General features: G+C 39.3%; 1 long non-coding RNA gene across 1 annotated transcript; it reads right to left on the bottom strand.

Annotated features, from left to right (window-relative positions):
* Positions 1-25: 25 nt before the first annotated feature.
* LOC109978487 (uncharacterized) lies at positions 26-18,439 on the bottom strand. Its single transcript, XR_010664675.1, has 4 exons — positions 18,163-18,439; positions 15,963-16,062; positions 1,169-15,805; positions 26-1,079 (listed from the first exon to the last, which is right to left on the bottom strand). It is a non-coding gene; the product is annotated as an uncharacterized lncRNA (long non-coding RNA).
* Between the last annotated feature and the right edge of the window lie 474 nt (positions 18,440-18,913).

The following is an 18,913-nucleotide window of genomic DNA, read 5'->3' as shown; positions in this document are numbered from 1 at the left end:
TAAAACACTATATTATACTGTATATGTAAATATATAAACATGGGTTTATTTTTGCATTTAGTCATTAATAGACATACACACATATCAGATATAAGTTTCCATAAAAGTCAGTATATAAGGAAAAATATAGGAAGAAAACAAACAGCCTCTCATAGTCTCATTCCATTTTCACTCTCTTACCAAACACTTTCATTATGTAGCCTACTGTATCAGACAACACAAGCTTGCTGAAGCTTACATAAAAACAGCAAAACAGGGCAATTACTGATGCCATGAAGTTTAAGGCTCTGCTGATTATGTTTCTAAATAATGTGTAGATGAGTTCAAATCAAAAATAATGGGTTAATTAATAACAAAGATGTGCTATGCTCTTATTTTGAAAGTTGTCAGTAAAAATGTTTGCAGATTCAAAATAAGTGCAGCTTTTAATAAGCATTAAAACAGTCATTATGTACAAGATAATATACAGTTACACTAGTGCACTCAGGTCTACATGTTGGTTTTCCGACAAAGATAACATGAGAATATGTATTTAAGTGAAAAGATTTAAGATATACCAATGGCCAAATATTTCATAAACAGAGATGATTTATAGTACAGGCTGTGATGCACTTGTAGCATCCTAATGTGTTGAAAAAATATTTTTATATTTCAGGTTGGTTTTGCAAAGTTGTATTTAACACTTACAGAAATATAATGGAAGTAAAAGGGATGAAATATATTACCTTATTATCTTAACCTATTCAAAAAAAGATTAAGATATATCTTTGCACAAATATAATTTATGATGTGAAAAGATGATGTGAATAGTAGTAAAGCTCCATTATTTAGCCAACAAAGTCTTGTAAGTTGATGCTCCTCTATCAACGTCTTTCTTGTTAATCACGCCCCTTATATTTATTATAAAATAATTCCATAATTCAAGACCATTTTCACCATTAAATACCAACGTATTGTGGTTAAACACTGACAAATAAAAGCGACAAAAGCTGTTTCCTGTAGTTCTCTTCCAAAGTCAGTCATCTTAATGGCTTGTCGAAGCATGCACACTTGAGTGAATTTCTTATGGATTGTCCAACCTTAAAGGAAAGAAATGCAGCATATTACTAATTCAATTTGATTTTACTGTGAATGGGAAACATGATTTCAATTAAAGACAGAGGCTTACCAGTTAGTTATACTTAAGTTCAGTGAAATTAATCCCACTCCAAAGTAGTGATGCTCGCAGTTGCATATTCCTGATGCTCAAGTGCAATAGCAAAATCTTCACCTTCACTTTCAATTTCACATGTTTCTCCTCTGTTGTATACTTCCTGTTGACTTTCTTCTTCCTCTGTTCTGGAATAAGATGTAAATTCAACTTCTTCAAGTTTTGCCTCTTCCTCATGCACACACTCTGCCTCCACCTCTTCCTCAGGCTCCTCGATCTCTAAAGAGGACTTCTCTGCTACTTCTTGGTTGTAAATGACTTCCTCAGCATCCATCCACACATCCTGATCATTCTCCTCCTCTGTATTATTAACTTTAGCTTTTGTTTCTTGATCACAATCTTCAGACTGAACTGGTTCGCTTCGGAACACTTCTCTGTCGTCCGGTTGACTTGCTGGTTGCATTGTTTCTTTTGCCTGAGCATTAGACACTAGTTCTACTGTTGTGATTGGGTGTATACCATTATCCAACAGTACAGGTTGAGTTGTTATCACAGCTGGTATCACAACATTTACAGCTGTTTCTGTTACTTCTGTTGCTTGAGCATCCGTTTCAGTTAGCTGTGGCTCTTCCTGGCTCTCAGCCCTTTGTGTTGAATTTATAGGCATTTCATATTCTACTGCCTCTTCTACCTGAATTACAACCTTTGACAAATTGGTCTCTTTCAAATCTTCAGTTATGTCAGTTGTTACTTGTGGGGTAGCTGATGCATTTGGATCTGGTTCTATTGTTTCGATTGCATGTATACCTAAATCCAACAGTACAGGATGAGTCATGATCACAGCTTTTTCATTCGAAACTAACTGTGCTTCTGGTTCTGTAGTTTCTGTTTGCTGAACATTGACCTCAGCAAGTTCAACCTGTTTCGGGCTCTCAGCTCTTTGTGCTGGAAGGACTGTATTTACAGGTTCCTCTGCCTCCTCTGCTTGAAATCCGTGCTCTGAAATGTGCATCTGTTTCCCCAGTTCAATTCTCTCTGTGATTGCCTGTGAAGAAGGTGGTGATGTTGCTTCTGGTTGTACTGTTCGGATTGTGTTAATGCCAACATCCAAGAGTTCAGGTTGAGTCATCACAGCTCTTTCAGTTGAACCCAGAAGTGTCCCTGGTTCTTTGATAGCTATTTGCTGATTACTAACCTCAGTAAGATCAATCTGTTTTTGGATCTCATTTATTTCTGTTGCTATAACTGCTTCAATTGCTTGAACCTCAACTTCCAAAACATCCATCTTTTTCACAGGATTAATTATCTCCATTACTGGTGGTGGGGAAACTGATGCTTTTGCTATTAGTTCTACTGTTTCGATTAAATGCACGCCAACATCCAAGAGTTTAGGTTGAGTCGTGATCAAGGCTGTTTCAACGAGGTTTGCCACTGGTTGAGTGATTTCTATTGGCTGATTATTGACCTTAGTTGGCTCAATCTGTTCCTGGTCTGTTGTTGGTGGTGCAGAACCTATTGTTTCTTCTACCAGTTCTACTGCTTCAGTTGGGTGTATGCCAACACCCAAGAGTTCTTCTGGCTCATCCCTGACTTCAGTCAGATGGTGTTCATTTGCAACTGTTTCCTTTTGTGAAAAATCCTCTGATAATACTTTTTTATGTGGTAGTAGGCTACGCATCAGTAGACCTAACAGTGATTCTTTGACCTCTGGTTCTTGAACATGTTCAGTTTTTGAAGGATCCCCAGGCTCAAGACTGTCATCAGTATGAGGTACTGTTGCACTTTCCTTAGTACTTTCTTTGACCACATGTGTGTCAATAGATGCAGCTTCCTCATTTTTTGTGTCCTTCAAGGTATCTTCTGCATCCGATGGTAATACTTCCCCCAAGAGTTCAGGATAAGTAGTTATTACAGCTCTTTTAGTTGACTCTAAGATTGTTGCTGGTTCTGTAATTTCTGTTGATTGATTATTGACCTCTATTGGCTCAATCTGTTTCTGGATCTCTCTTTCTGGTGGAGTAACTGTTTTTGCAGGTTCAGTTGCTTTAAGTGCTTGAAATCCTACTTCTGCCACATCTGTCTCTTTCTCAGTTTCAGTCCTGTCTGTTGTTGATGGTAGGGAATCTGGTGTTGTTGCTACTGGTTCAACTGTTTTGATAGAATTAATGCCAACTTCCAAGAGTTGAGGATGAGTCATGATCAAGGCTCTTTCAATTAAAACTAAGTTTGCCGCTGGTTTTGTGATTTCCGTTGGCTGGTCATTGACCTCAGTTGCTTCAATCCTTCTCAGGCTCAAAGGTTCCAATGCATGTATTGCTTGAGATCCAGCCTCCAAAACATCCATCTGTTTCACTGGTTCACTACAATCTATTATTTCTGGTAGGGATTGGGAAGTTTTTGCCTTTGATACTAGTTCTTCTGTTTCAATTGCATGTATAGCAACATCCAACAGTACAGGTTGAGTTGTAAGCACAGCTCTTTCAGTTAAAACCAAGAGGGAGTCTGGTCCTGGGATTTCTTTTAGCGCAACATTGACCACAGTTGACTCAATCTGTTTCTCGCTCCCAGCACTTTGTGTTAGAATAAATGGCTTTACTGTTTCCACAGATTCTACTGCTTGAACTCCAACCACAAACACGTCCGTCTGCTTCACAGTTTCAATTCTATCTGTTGGCATTGGTGGGGAAGCCGGTCCTTTTGTTATTGATTCAACTGTTTCAATTGTGTTAATGCCAACACCCAACAGATCAGGTTGAGTTGTGGTCAAGGCTCTTTCGGTATAAACAAAGTTTGTCGCTGTTACTGTTATGTCTTTGACCTCAGTTAGGTCAATCTGATTATGGCTTTCTGCTCTTTGTGTTGGAATAATGGGCTTTACTGGTTCAACTGCCTCCACTGCTTGAACTCCAACATCAGACACATGTGTCTTTTTCATGGGTTCAATTTGCTCTGTTGGTGGAGAGGGAGTTTGTGCCTTTGCTTGACCAAACTGTATGTTGAGTTTGAATTCTAACGAAAGACTTGATGGGGATTCCACATTACCTATTGACGAGATTATACCTGTGTTTTGGGGAACTACTAATCCAGTGTTACTAGGTGTCAAAATTGGACCTTGAGAAGTTTGTGTAATTTGTGCTGGTTCATTAACTTCTTTCACATCTGCCTCCTCTGATAAAGCTTTGATCTCTCTTACTGTGACACCTGCTTCTGATTTTGCCTGTTTGGCTTTGGTTTGCTCTAGTTTTTCTCTATGACTGCCTATAGAGACATTTAAACCAAATGGTAAATCCGGGGCGTGTGTGAGGTCCTCAGACACTTGCTGTGCTGTTGCAGAGTCATCACTTATGACAACGGATTTTTCATCTTTTTCTGTCAATGTTCCAGTACCATCCTTTATCACTTTTTGATTCCCCATTTGATTTGATTCACTTTCAGCCAACTCACTGACTGCAGTTAAAGCATCTGGCTGTTTTATAACAGCTTGTTCCAAGATGGTAACCGCTGATTCCGATACCTTCTCTGGGACATGTTGAGTAACTTCTTGAACAGTTATCTTGGTTTCAATGTCTGGAGTTGCAGAGAGATTTTCTACTGTTTTCATTGTTTCTTGACAATAATCTATGACTTCTTTCGTTTCTGTTACCCCTACCTCCAATAAATTGTCCACTATTGTCCCAGCTGATTTTAGATTGACATCGACCACCTGCACTTGAATTTTGTGGTTGCCTTCAAACTCTGTTGATGACACATGCATCCTCTGGATCACAGTGTATTGCTCTGCTGTCACAGAATCATCTTTTACTAAAGGCTTAGTAGTGTTGGCTTCCCCAGACACTTCCTGACTTGTCACTCTGTTGATCAGGGGTTCAGTAATGCCTAATGTTTTCTCAGGCAAAAGATCAAGTATTGTAGCTGAGACCTCTTCCAGATCACATGTGACTACTTGTGTCACTATGGCATGCCCAAGTGCAGCAGTATTTATCTCAGTGCTGGAAAGTTCACTTTCCTTTTCCCTTTCAACACTGACTTGAACTGCACTGAGGTGCACGTCATGTTTGAATTCATCTTTATTTGTAGCATTGTCTACAGCAGGAGCTTGGATTTCCTCAGGAAATAAAGGGTTTTCTAGGATCTGAACATATGTTGATTCTTCATTAACAGATGATACATGAACTTGAGATATTGCTAGTACCTCTACTGCAACCTCAGGAATGCTATCTTCCTGTTCCAAGACAGAAGCATTGTTTATAATATGCTCTGTTTTATGACCATCTGATTTCTCTGCAGCTTGATCAGATTGTGCCACAACTTCCCTCTCAATTGTATCTGTGATTGAGGCAATAGTATTGTCAGCATCTGGCTTTGGAACAGTAGTTTCAGTGACTGCATGTACATACATTGATGTGTGTTCCTCAGTTTTGGTCTCCTTTACATTATCTTTGGCATCAGATGGTAATACTTCCTGTTCCTGAACATATTCAGTTTTAGAAGCCTCAATTGGTTGTTCTTCTTCTAGCTCCACCCTCACTACAGCTTCCAGAGTGTGTTCATCTGTATATGTTGCCACTGCTGTGATATCTTCAGATAATATTTGTTCAATCAGTGGAATTCCTGCCTTTGAATCTAATCTTGATGGTTGTACTGTCTGTAATTGTTCTGGTTCTTGAACCCATTCAGTTTTAGAATGATGTACTGGCTCAAGAGCTCCTTCAATGATAAGTAAAGTTGCCTTACCCCCCTCAGTACTTTCTCTGATCACATGAAGATCAGTCAATGCGTCTTCCTTAGTTTGGGTTTCCTTCTCAGTCTCCTCTATGTCTGATGGTAACACTTCTGGTTCTTGTACATATTCAGTTGTTACAGCTTCAACTGGTACATTTTTTTCTGGCTCATCCCTCACTTCAGTTCTTGGTTGGGGTTCATTTGTAAGAGTTTCTTTTAGGGACAAATCATCTGACGATGCTTTTTTATGTGGTAGAAGGCTATGCATCAGACGACCTAAAAGTGATTCTTCTCGTTCTTCAACAAAATCAGTTTTTAAAGGATCCACAGGCTCAAGACTGCCCTCAGTATGAGGTATTGTTGCTGTACCTTCTTCAGTATTTCCTGTGACTACATTTGTGTCAATAAATGCAACTTTCACGGTATCTTCTACATCAGATGGTAATACTACTGGTTCCATAACACATTCAGTGTCTGTATCTTCAACAATTATTTCCCCATGTATTGCAACTCTTGCTTCTGTTTCCTGATCATTTGTATGAATATCTCCTGAAACAACTTTTTTAAGATGAAGAATATCAGCAACATTTGAGTCTATTGCTGGTCCTTGAGCTGTCTGTAATACTTGTGGTTCTTGAACACGTTCAGTTTCGTCGTTTTGAGGATCTTCTGTAACTATTTCTATTGCCAGAATGTCCTTGGTTGTTACTTTTTTAGGTGGAAACAGACTACCTGCCTTTGATTCAAATGGTGATTTTTGATCTGTCTGTAAAATTTCTGGTCCTTGAACATGCTCAGTACTTGAAGCATCCACTGACTCAAAACTGCCTTCAGAAAGAAGTACTGTTGCACTTTCTACTTCAGCACTTTCTGTGACTACAGGCATGGGGATTGAAGGTCCTTGCTCAGTTAAGGTTTCCATCACAGTATCTTCAACATCAGATGTCAATAGATCTGGTACTTGGACTGCTGGAATATCCTCTGATATAACTGTTTCAGATGGAAGAAGGCTACCCATATCTGAATCTAATGGTGATGCTTGCACTGTCTGGGATTCTTCTTGTGCTTTAACTTGTTCAGCTGTGGAAAGATCCATTGACTCAGGACTGCCTTCAGTGACAGATATTGCTGCATCACCTCCCTCAATGCTTTCTGTGGTCTCAGGTACATGGAGTGATGCGTTTTCCTCAATTTCGGTTTTCTTAACAGTATCTTCTACACTTGAGGGTAATACTTCTGATTCTTGAACATTTTCAGTTTTGGCATCTTTGACTTTAAGTTTTTCTTCTGGTTCAAACCTAAATCCAGTTTCCTTTTGTGGTTCGTCTCTAACTGTTTCCACTGCTGTGATATCCTTCAATATTACTTTTTCATGTGATTGGCTACTTGCCCTTGAGTCAAATTGAGCTTCTTGTACTGTAGTTATAACTTCAGGTTCCGGAATATGTTCAGCTTCAACTGGTACATTTTCCTCTGAGTCTGGTTGGGTTTCATCTGTAACTGTTTCTTTTTGTAATAAATCCTCTGAAAATACTTTTTTTTGTGGAAGAAAGATATGCATTAGCTGACCTAACAGTGATTCTTGTACTGTCTTTGATTCTTCTGGTTCTTTAAGATGATCAGTTTTTGGAGGATCCTCAGGCTCAAGACTTCCTTCTGTAAGAGGTATTGTTTCAGTACCTTCCTCAGTACATTCTGTGACCACCTGCATGCCAGTAGATGCACTTTCCTCAGTTTGGATGTCATCTACAGAATCTTCTACATCAGAAGGTAATACTTCTGGTTCTTGAACATCATCAGTGTTGGCAACTTTAACTTGTAGTTTTTCTTCTGGCTCAACCTTCAATTCAGTTTCAGTTTGTGGGTTGTCTCTGAGTGTTTTCACTGCTGTGATATCCTCAAATATTACTTTTTCATGTGATTGGCTACTTGCCCTTGAGTCAAACTGAGCTTCTTGTACTGTAGTTAAAACTTCAGGTACTGGAATATGTTCAGCGTCAACTGGTACGTTTTCCTCTGACTCATCCATCACTTCAGTTTCTGGTTGGGTTTCATCTGTAACTGTTTCTTTTTGTAATAAATCATCTGATAATTCTTTATTATCTGGTAAAAGACTACGCATCAGTTTACCTAACAGTGATTCTTGTACTGTCTGCGATTCTTCTAGTTCTTCAACATGATCAGTTTTTGGAGGCTCCTCAGGCTCAAGACTTCCTTCTGTATGAGGTATTGTTTCAGTACCTTCCTCAGTACATTCTGTGACTACCTGCATGCCAGTAGATGCATCTTCCTCAGTTTTGATGTCCTTTACACAATCTTCTACATCAGAGGGTAATACTTCTGGTTCTTGAATATCATTAGTTTTGGCACCTTTGACTTGTAGTTTTTCTTCTGGTTCAACCCTCAATTCAGTTTCATTTTGTGGTTCGTCTCTAACTGTTTCCACTGCTGTGATATCCTCCAATATTACTTTTTCATGTGATTGGCCCCTTGCCCTTGAGTCAAACTGAGCTTCTTGTACTGTAGTTATAACTTCAGGTTCTGGAATATGTTCAGCTTCAACTGGTACATTTTCTTCTGGCTCCTGCCTCACTTCAGTGGCTGGTTGGGGTTCATCTGTAACTGTTTCTTTTTGTAATAAATCATCTGATAATTCTTTATTATCTGGTAAAAGACTACGCATCAGTTTACCTAACAGTGATTCTTGTACTGTCTGCGATTCTTCTAGTTCTTCAACATGATCAGTTTTTGGAGGATCCTCAGGCTCAAGACTTCCTTCTGTATGAGGTATTGTTTCAGTACCTTCCTCAGTACATTCTGTGACTACCTGCATGCCAGTAGATGCATCTTCCTCAGTTTCGATGTCCTTTACACAATCTTCTACATCAGAAGGTAATACTTCTGGTTCTTGAATATCATTAGTTTTGGCATCTTTGACTTTAAGTTTTTCTTCTGGTTCAACCCTCAATTCAGTTTCATTTTGTGGTTCGTCTCTAACTGTTTCCACTGCTGTGATATCCTCCAATATTACTTTTTCATGTGATTGGCCACTTGCCCTTGAGTCAAACTGAGCTTCTTGTACTGTAGTTATAACTTCAGGTTCTGGAATATGTTCAGCTTCAACTGGTACATTTTCTTCTGGCTCCTGCCTCACTTCAGTGGCTGGTTGGGGTTCATCTGTAACTGTTTCTTTTTGTAATAAATCATCTGATAATTCTTTATTATCTGGTAAAAGACTACGCATCAGTTTACCTAACAGTGATTCTTGTACTGTCTGCGATTCTTCTAGTTCTTCAACATGATCAGTTTTTGGAGGATCCTTAGGCTCAAGACTTCCTTCTGTATGAGGTATTGTTTCAGTACCTTCCTCAGTACATTCTGTGACTACCTGCATGCCAGTAGATGCATCTTCCTCAGTTTTGATGTCCTTTACACAATCTTCTACATCAGAAGGTAATACTTCTGGTTCTTGAATATCATTAGTTTTGGCACCTTTGACTTGTAGTTTTTCTTCTGGTTCAACCCTCAATTCAGTTTCATTTTGTGGTTCGTCTCTGACTGTTTCCACTGCTGTGATATCATCCAATATTACTTTTTCATGTGATTGGCCACTTGCCCTTGAGTCAAACTGAGCTTCTTGTACTGTAGTTATAACTTCAGGTTCTGGAATATGTTCAGCTTCAACTGGTACATTTTCTTCTGGCTCCTGCCTCACTTCAGTGGCTGGTTGGGGTTCATCTGTAACTGTTTCTTTTTGTAATAAATCATCTGATAATTCTTTATTATCTGGTAAAAGACTACGCATCAGTTTACCTAACAGTGATTCTTGTACTGTCTGCGATTCTTCTAGTTCTTCAACATGATCAGTTTTTGGAGGCTCCTCAGGCTCAAGACTTCCTTCTGTATGAGGTATTGTTTCAGTACCTTCCTCAGTACATTCTGTGACTACCTGCATGCCAGTAGATGCATCTTCCTCAGTTTTGATGTCCTTTAGACAATCTTCTACATCAGAAGGTAATACTTCTGGTTCTTGAATATCATTAGTTTTGGCACCTTTGACTTGTAGTTTTTCTTCTGGCTCAACCCTCAATTCAGTTTCATTTTGTGGTTCGTCTCTAACTGTTTCCACTGCTGTGATATCCTCCAATACTACTTTTTCATGTGATTGGCCACTTGCCCTTGAGTCAAACTGAGCTTCTTGTACTGTAGTTATAACTTCAGGTTCTGGAATATGTTCAGCTTCAACTGGTACATTTTCCTCTGACTCATCCATCACTTCAGTTTCTGGTTGGGTTTCATCTGTAACTGTTTCTTTTTGTAATAAATCATCTGATAATTCTTTATTATCTGGTAAAAGACTACGCATCAGTTTACCTAACAGTGATTCTTGTACTGTCTGCGATTCTTCTAGTTCTTCAACATGATCAGTTTTTGGAGGCTCCTCAGGCTCAAGACTTCCTTCTGTATGAGGTATTGTTTCAGTACCTTCCTCAGTACATTCTGTGACTACCTGCATGCCAGTAGATGCATCTTCCTCAGTTTTGATGTCCTTTACAGAATCTTCTACATCAGAAGGTAATACTTCTAGTTCTTGAATATCATCAGTTTTGGCACCTTTGGCTTGTAGTTTTTCTTCTGGCTCAACCCTCAATTCAGCTTCATCTTGAGGTTTGTCTCTGACTGTTTCCACTGCTGTGATATCCTCCAATTTTATTTTTTCAAGAAATAGGCTACTTGCCCTCGAGTCAAACTGAGCTTCTTGTACTGTACTTAAATCTTCGAGTTCTGGAATATGTTCAGCTTCAACTGGTAAATTTTCTTCTGGCTGGTCTTTCACTTCAGTTTCTGGTTGGGTTTCATCTGTAACTGTTTCTATTTGTGATAAATCATCTGATAATAATTTTTTTTGTGGTAAAAGGCGATTCATCAGCTGACTTAACAGTGATTCTTGTACTGTCTGCGATTCTTCCGCTTCTTCAACATGATCCGTTTTTGAAGGATCCACATGCTCAAGACTGCCTTCTGTTTGAGTTGTTGTTGCACTACCTTCCTCAGTACTTTCAGTGACTACCTGCATGTTAGTAGATGCACCTTCTTCAGTTTTGGTGTCCTTCACAGAATCTTCAGCATTAGAAGATAACACTTCTATTTCTATCACAGGTTCAGTTTTTGTAATTCCAACTGTTTGTTTGTCTGCTGTTTCATCACTCACCTCAGCTGCTTCTTGAGGCTGTTCTGTTATTGTTTCTATTGCCGGAATAAGCTCAGATATTACTTTTTCAGGCAGTAGCAGGCTATCCACCTTTAAATGTAATGACAGATCTTCTGGTTCTTCAACATGTTCAGTTTTTGAAGCGTCCACCGACTCAGGACTGCCTTTAGTAAGAGTTACCGTTGTATGACCTACCTCAGTACGTTCTGTGACTACAGGCACGTGAATTGATGCACCTTCCTCAATTGAGGTTTCCGCTACAGGTTCTTTTACATCAGATATTAATGGTTCTGGTAATTGGACATATTCAGTTGTTACAGCTTCAACCCACATGCCAGTTTCCTTTTTGGGTTCCTCTGTAACTGTTTCTACTGCTGGGATATCCTCTGATATTACTTTTTCAAATGGAAGAAGGTTGCCCACCTCTGAATCTAATGGTGATGTCTGCGCTTCTACTTGTGCTTTAACCTGTTCAGTTGTGGAAAGATCCACTGGCTTATCACTTTTTTTAGTGAGAAGTATTTTTTCATCACCTCCCTCAGTACTTTCTGTTACTTCAGGCACATGGATTGATGTACCTCCCTCAATTGAGGTTTCCTTCACAGTATTTTCTCCATCAAAAGGTAATACAGTTGTGGAAGGATTCGCTGGTTCAATACTTTCTTCATTGAGTGGAATTGTTGCACATTCCTCAATAATTTCTGTGACTACAGAAACATCCATGGATTCACCTCCATCTGTTGATGTGTCCCTTATGGTATCTTCAACATCAGATGGGAGTACTTGTGATTCTTGAACATCATCAGTTTTAGCAGCTTTGACTAGTAGTTTTTCTTCAGAACCAACCCTGACTTCAGTTTCCTGTCTGGGTTTCTCTGTAACTGTTTCCACTGCTGAGAAATCCTCAGATATTTTTTGTTCAAGGGATAGAAGGCCACCAGTCTTTGGATCTAATATTGCTGGTTGTAACATTTGTAATTCTTGTGGTTCTTTCTGTGTTTCAGAAGCATCTACTGGCTCAATTTTGTCATCACGTATAGGTAATGTTGCACTGTCTTCAGCAATACTCTCAGTAACTTCATGCTTATCCATTAGTAAGCCTTCCTCAGTTTTGGTATCCTTTAAGCTATTTTCTTCTTCTGATGGTAATCCTTCTGGTTCTTGAACATGTTCTGCTGTTACAACTTCATCTGGTAATTTTTGTTCCGGCTCATCCCCCACTTCAGTTTTTGGTTGGGGTTCATCTGTAATTGTTAATTTTTGTGCTACATCATCTGATGATACTTTTTTATGTGGTAGAAGGCTACGCATCAGTAGACCAAACAGTGTTCCTTGTACTTCTGGTTCTTGAACATGTACAGTTTTTGAAGAATCCGCAGACTCAAGACTACCCTCTGTATGAGGTGTTGTTGTACTGCCTTCATCAGTGCTTTCTGTGACCACATGTGTGTCAATACATGCAACTTCAGGTTTGGTGTCCTTCACGGTATCTTCTACATCAGTTTCGGCAGCTTTGATTAGTAGTTTTCCTTCAGGCTCAGCCGTTACTTCAGTATCATGTTTTGGTTCAACTGTATCCATTTCCACGTCAGGCAATTTCTCAAGTGAAAGACCGTCATCTGCCATTGAATCTAAAGATGATGCTTGTAATGCATGTAATACATGTGGTTCTGAAACAAGGTCAGTTTTGGAAGTGTCCACTGTCTCGAGATTTACTGAAGTGAGAGGTAAAGTTTCCTCCTTAAGTTCTACTGTAACTTCACCTTTTATGGCATCTGGTAATTGGACATATTCAGTTTTGCAAGCATCTGTATAACTTTCATCTACTTTTTCTGGCTCAACTTTGACTTCCCTTGGAAGCTCTGTTTCCTCTTTGAATTCCTTTAAAGGTGGGTCCTCTGTTCCCATTTTTGGGGTCTCCATTTCAGCTTGAAGTGATTCAACTACAGAACCTGCTGCATTTGCGTCTAATTGAATTTCATCCTGATGATGGCTGTCATTTTCAATTTCATTAATCCTTTCAAGTTCTTTTAAGCTTTGTTCTGGATCTATTGGATGGTCCTCATGGACTTCATCTTTAGTAATTTCAGCAGTGTCAAGCTTCTCACGAATATCTGGTAAAAACTCTTTGGGATCAGAGTCATTGACCTCAGATATGCTCTCTGTTTGGGCTGTAGCTCTAACTTCATTTACTGCATCCAGTTCTTCAGCAGTTTGACCTGTATTAATTGCAGTTGCATCTGACTTTCTGTGTATTTCCAGAATTGTAGTCTCCTTGTCTTTTACAAATGTTCTGAATATATGATGCAAGACTGAACCAACAATACTTTCAGACTTTGGAGTGGTTGAGGAAATTGGGACCGCCATTGGACTTGTGGAGATGTTTTCAACAACTTGATGCAAGAGTTCTTCTGTTTCCTTGACCTCATACTCTGCTGGTACTGGCGTTGTGTTGCCTGATGTTTTTGATGATTCTGAAGATAACTGGGAGACTGCAGAGATCATCTCAGTTTCGTCTGCTAGTGTGGTAACTGAGGCAGGCTCTGGTGCAGTGATGGCCTCAGATGTGATCTCTAACAAGTCCTCAGCTAGAGTGTCATCTCTACCTACCTCCTCATTGATTGAAATTGGAGTGGCCATGGTCTCTGTAATCATGCCCTCCTCTGTAATGTCACTGAGCTGTTGATGTTTACTGATTATTTCTGAAACATTATCCAGTTGTTCAATTTTAGCAGGTATTGTAGATGTCCCATTATCTACAGCATCACCATTTTCTTTCAATTCCTTTGCTTCATTCTGCAGACTATCACAGGATAGGATTGGTTTAGGCATTTGTTGAACAAGGTCTTGTGGGACTTCCTTGGGGAAGTGACTTTCTATATCAACCTGAGTTTGTATTTGAATCACTGATTCTGGTGTGTCAAACTCAGACATTGGAACCACAGCCGGTGTCTCAGAGTCTTCATCATCTGAAGGTACATCCTTATCGGCCTCATCTGAAGATATGTGGTCTTGCTTTTCAGCAGACTTCCTCTTTTTCCGTCCAGGTAGGAGTTTCTTTATTGAAAAGGAAGACTCATCTTGAGAAACCTCACTATCAGATTGTATAATGTCTTTGCTTTCATCCTCATCCTTAGCCTTCCTTTTAGGAGTGACAAGTCTTTTAAATGATTTCCAGGTTGACCCTCCATCACCTATTAAAGGACTTTGTTTCGGGGAAGACACTGAAACATCATTCTTTTTCTCATTTGCACTTTCTTCAGGTAATTCTGCACCATTTTTAGAACCAATGTCTTGCTTGTTATCATCAATCTGAGGTGATTCGTCTTCAGAGTCTGACGTTTTTCGACTTCTCTTCTTTCCAGATCCGCACAAGACGGCTTCCCATGACACTGATGAGTCTTTTCTTTTTTTGCCCTCTTCTGTGCTGTGATCTGATATTTGCTCTCCGTCACTTGGTTTTGGTTCTTCGCCTGAATCTGGGATTTCTGTCTCTTTATTGCTCAAAGAAGGTGTCCTTGTGTGCTTTTTAGGAGTCAAAAGTTTTTTGAAGGACACCCATGCACCATCCTCCTGTACTGTTGCCTCTGGGGAGGGCTGCGTCGATTTCTCTTCTTTCTGATTCTCAGTTGACTCTGTCGAGGACAGGAGCTGATCTGCAGCATGTTCTCCAGAGTCAGACAGCTTGGCATCACTTGACCGCCTACTTCTTGGCTTTTTGGAGAGTTTCTTAAAGCTAGAACCTGACAGCAGCCTTTTTAGAGGGCTTGCTTGGACTTTGTCCTTCTCTTGAGAATTCTGAGTTTCAGATTCAGGGAAAATAGTAGTAGTATCAATAGCAGTTGAATGATCCGTGGTTGGTGATTTTTCTTCATCTGCCTTCTCAGCCGATATTACACTCAGGATTTCCTGCTTGAGTTCATTTTCTTTAACTTCTGTATCGGCTACAGCTGCCTCAACACCTGGATCAATTTGCTCTTTATCCTCTTGTTGGTCATATTCGGTTTCTTCCGCCAACTCTACAGCTTCCTTTTTTCCCATGTCAACCATTTCTTTCTCATTTACATCATCTTCTACAGCTTTCCTTTTTTTCCGTAGTCCAGAAAAGATTCCAGTTGTAAAAAATCTTTTAATTGGAGATACGACATCCGCTTGTTCAGGGGGAGACAGTGAATTTGGCTCTTCCTCAGGTGTGGTATCCTGCTGTGTGTCTTCTACTGCAGGCGAAGTTGTTGAATCAGCATTATCAGATTCAACATCCTCTTTGGCTTCTGTTGCTTTTTCCTCTGCATTTTCTAGAACATCCTCTGGTGTAACATCTGTCATGGTTGGACATGTCGTGGAATCATTATCAGTAGACACTTGTGCTATATTCACTTCGGTATTCTGTTCAGCATCTTCAATTTGGATTTCCTCTGCAGAATCTTCAAGGTTTTCTTGTCCGCTTGGTTCATCCTGGTTAGTCTCATCCGGCAAATCCCTTAACAAATCAGTTGAGCCCCTCTTTATCGACAATCTCAAACCAATGTTACTGAAAAACCTTCTAAAACCATCATTGATGTCATTTGTCTTTGCATCCATTTCTGTCATGTCTAGTGGTACATCTTCAGCAACATCAGCCTCATTGGAGGATTCAATTTCATTTTTTTCAATGTGTTTGGATGGTGTTTCTTCTTCAACTTCAAGTGGATTTTCTGTTTCTTCATCTGGTGTTAGGACAGCTAAACCAGGAAATCAATGAATTATTGGAACACCTTAAATGCAGGGATTGTAAAACAATGATAGAGAAGAGATTCTCTCAAACAATTTGTGCATCTACAGATTTGTTGCTGATTTTGTCTTTCAATAAGCATTACTACATACATTTTGAATACCCACCGTCTGTAGCGATCTCATCCTCACAGTGGTCATTAACCTTGGCTATTGAGCTGCCTGCTTTTTCATTGATCTCAGAGATCTGCCCATTGTTTTTGAAAGGCTGGAAAAAAGCACAAAAAAGAAGAATGATCCTTCACACTTGGCAAAGATTAGTCGGAAGCTCCAAAACGTAGACATCCACCCCAACTTTAAGCTGTCCATTTTTAAAGCATTTCCCCATTTACAATAGCGATTTCACAAGTACTTAAAAAGCACTGTTAAAATAATCTAAAACAATCATTTGCATACTGATGACTGGAGAATAATGTCAAATCCTTAAGAATGTGTTCGATGGAAGCAAACAAAGAATTAAAATCTTTCATTAATTGGGCTCCAAAGTCCTATTTTGTACAAACAACACAGTCTGAAACGTTTGGGTTGGTATGATGGTAATCTTACAGTTTACAATCCTAATTGTCCCAATTTCAAAACCATGAGCCAGATTTGTCAGAAAGGGCTGATGGGGTTCGTAATATCCAGCTGAAGTTTTTTTTTTGCCAATTTATGAAACGCAGATCAATGTTACACACTCTTAAAAGGTAGCCAATCATTTTTCATTGTACAACAATCCTCAGTAAGTTAATTCTGATCGAGTATTTTGTTGGACAAAGAGACACTCCATGAGTACTGATAGAGTACAATATCACTGGGACTTTTTATACTGTTTCACTCCACCTCAGACATGAATTCAATAAGTAAGTGTCACAGCAGACAGTTTGCCCCCTTTGTCAAAAACAGACTCATATTTAACTGGTTCCATGATCAATTATAAAGATAAATGTACATAAACTAAGTAGCTGGTCTGTGGTAGCCATGGTCACAAACAAAGTTGCAAAGTCCAGAGGAATGTTTTAGTTGATCTGCAGCAATCTTCAACACTGGCCTTTGAAGCTTTTTATTATGCATAACACCATAAGCTGATTTAATGAAAAATTCACTGATACTCATTATCTGAATGCCCCAAGAACCAGATTCCCCTCGCTTAAGTGTAGAGATAAAAACATACACTCTAGTTTGAATCATGACTGTATGCTTGAGGTAAAATAAATGAATTATGATTTGATTATAGATGTCTGTCGGCTGATTTTCCAATCCTCTGTGTGTAACATGCACACACATAACACATATGAGTGGCTGTAAACAGTCATGGCTTTGTTTTCACTCATCCTGAACCAAAATGGTTGAGTGCCCCTTAATGGATGATACCATGCACATTCAAACATACAACTTTTGGGGACTTTAGATTTAAAAAGATTTAAAAAGATTTAAAAACAAGAGAAGAACTGACTGAGGATCAATTATTTTGCAATTCAATTAAGATAAATGACTTTAGTTAAAGAAGGGTAACATCTCTAAGATTCAGAGTGGCTGTGGGAAAAATATTTTGGCTTTTCTCAATAACTCAACTTCCACAGCTGTACTTATTAAAAATGAAAGGTATATATATAAAGAGGCACACTTTCACCCTTTTTCCATCCACATACAAAAAAAAGCATTTTTATAAATCATTAGACATAAAATAGCATTTTGGATTGTCATAGTACAGTGCTGCCAAATTGACTTCCGCTTCAGTATGATACAGTGATGATCATCACACAAATAATCAATGTTGCCTTCTGCTGAGTGCAGCAGTGGGGGAAATTCCATCTCTCCCTTGGGCTTTATTTAGGTTCCTCTAAGAATGAAAGCTCATTATTCCTCCTGTTTTCGTTTTCACTTACTGTTAATGCAAACCATTGCAGTATCAATGAAACAGAGAAGGGTACAGCAGTTCCCATCAGACTAAGTAAAGTTGGTAACTAAGGTAGCTAACACATTATCTAACCTTATCCAAAACAGACAAGTGTTTTAGACACTGGGAGTGTTCAATGCAATTCCTAGGCTCTATATAATACAAGGACTTGAGTTTTTCTCTCGAGGTTAATGGGCGTCTTGGCAAGCAGCTCTTGCAATGCCATGACAAAAAAACTCCAGCCTCAGCACATCTTTAAATACACAACGACCGCTGCCTGGTTTTAAAATTGATGAAGTCTCGTCAGTACATCTTAATGCTTTTTCTGAAAGTCTGTATTGCACTAGATCAGCAGAAAAACAGTAAACGTGATAGGAGTTATTGCAGTATGTCAACAAACAAACATGATCTGAAGAAATAAGATGATACCTTGTCTTCAGGGCTCTGCTCTGCCTGAGCATCATCCACTTTTCCGCTCTCCTCCTCACCAGCTTCATCCTTTATGCCCTCCCGTTGCGCAGACTGAGCGTCTCCCATTCTCGCAGCTGCAGCGCGTCACTCTCCGGGAAGAGACCCAAAACTGATGCAAATATCCCAAACGTGAACGGAGGAAGGAGCACCGCGAGGGAGCCAGAGAGACGGTCAGCTTTCAAATACTGTAGGCTGGCTGTTGGAAAAAGTCTTTTTTAGACAAACACCTCCCTACAGGATCACATGTAGCCTATGAGCCGAGCATGGTCCGGCCCGGCCCGGTCCGCCCCCCCCCTCCCCTCGCTGCATCAAAAAAAAAACAAAAAAACTGCAGAGGATTCTCGGAGTGCTCTCAGGTGACTGAGGCGTTTCAAGCATGTATGTAGAATAAGTTACAGTACCGTGAAATACTCTTCCACCTTGACATAACAGTATGTTACGGTGTAAAATGGTATTTTCATGGGAAGCAGCTGCAGCAGACGAGTTTGCAGGTTGATGCAAACAGAATTAGAATAAGGCTAGAAACCAATATTGCAATGTGATTGTTTGAAAACTTGCCAGGTATTAATTGTTTAACTTTTATTTTTTAAACGACGAACATTTCCTGGAGAAAATAAATAAATAAAAGTTAAAGCTATATTGAAATGGGCTGCACATTTGGCTGACTGGGATTTACAAAATGTTACTTTTAATAAAGTGATAAAAAGCT

This window comes from Labrus bergylta, chromosome 18 (genome assembly GCF_963930695.1).
Source record: "Labrus bergylta chromosome 18, fLabBer1.1, whole genome shotgun sequence".
Lineage (NCBI taxonomy): Eukaryota > Metazoa > Chordata > Actinopteri > Labriformes > Labridae > Labrus > Labrus bergylta.
This window is presented reverse-complemented; position numbering and strand designations above follow the sequence as displayed.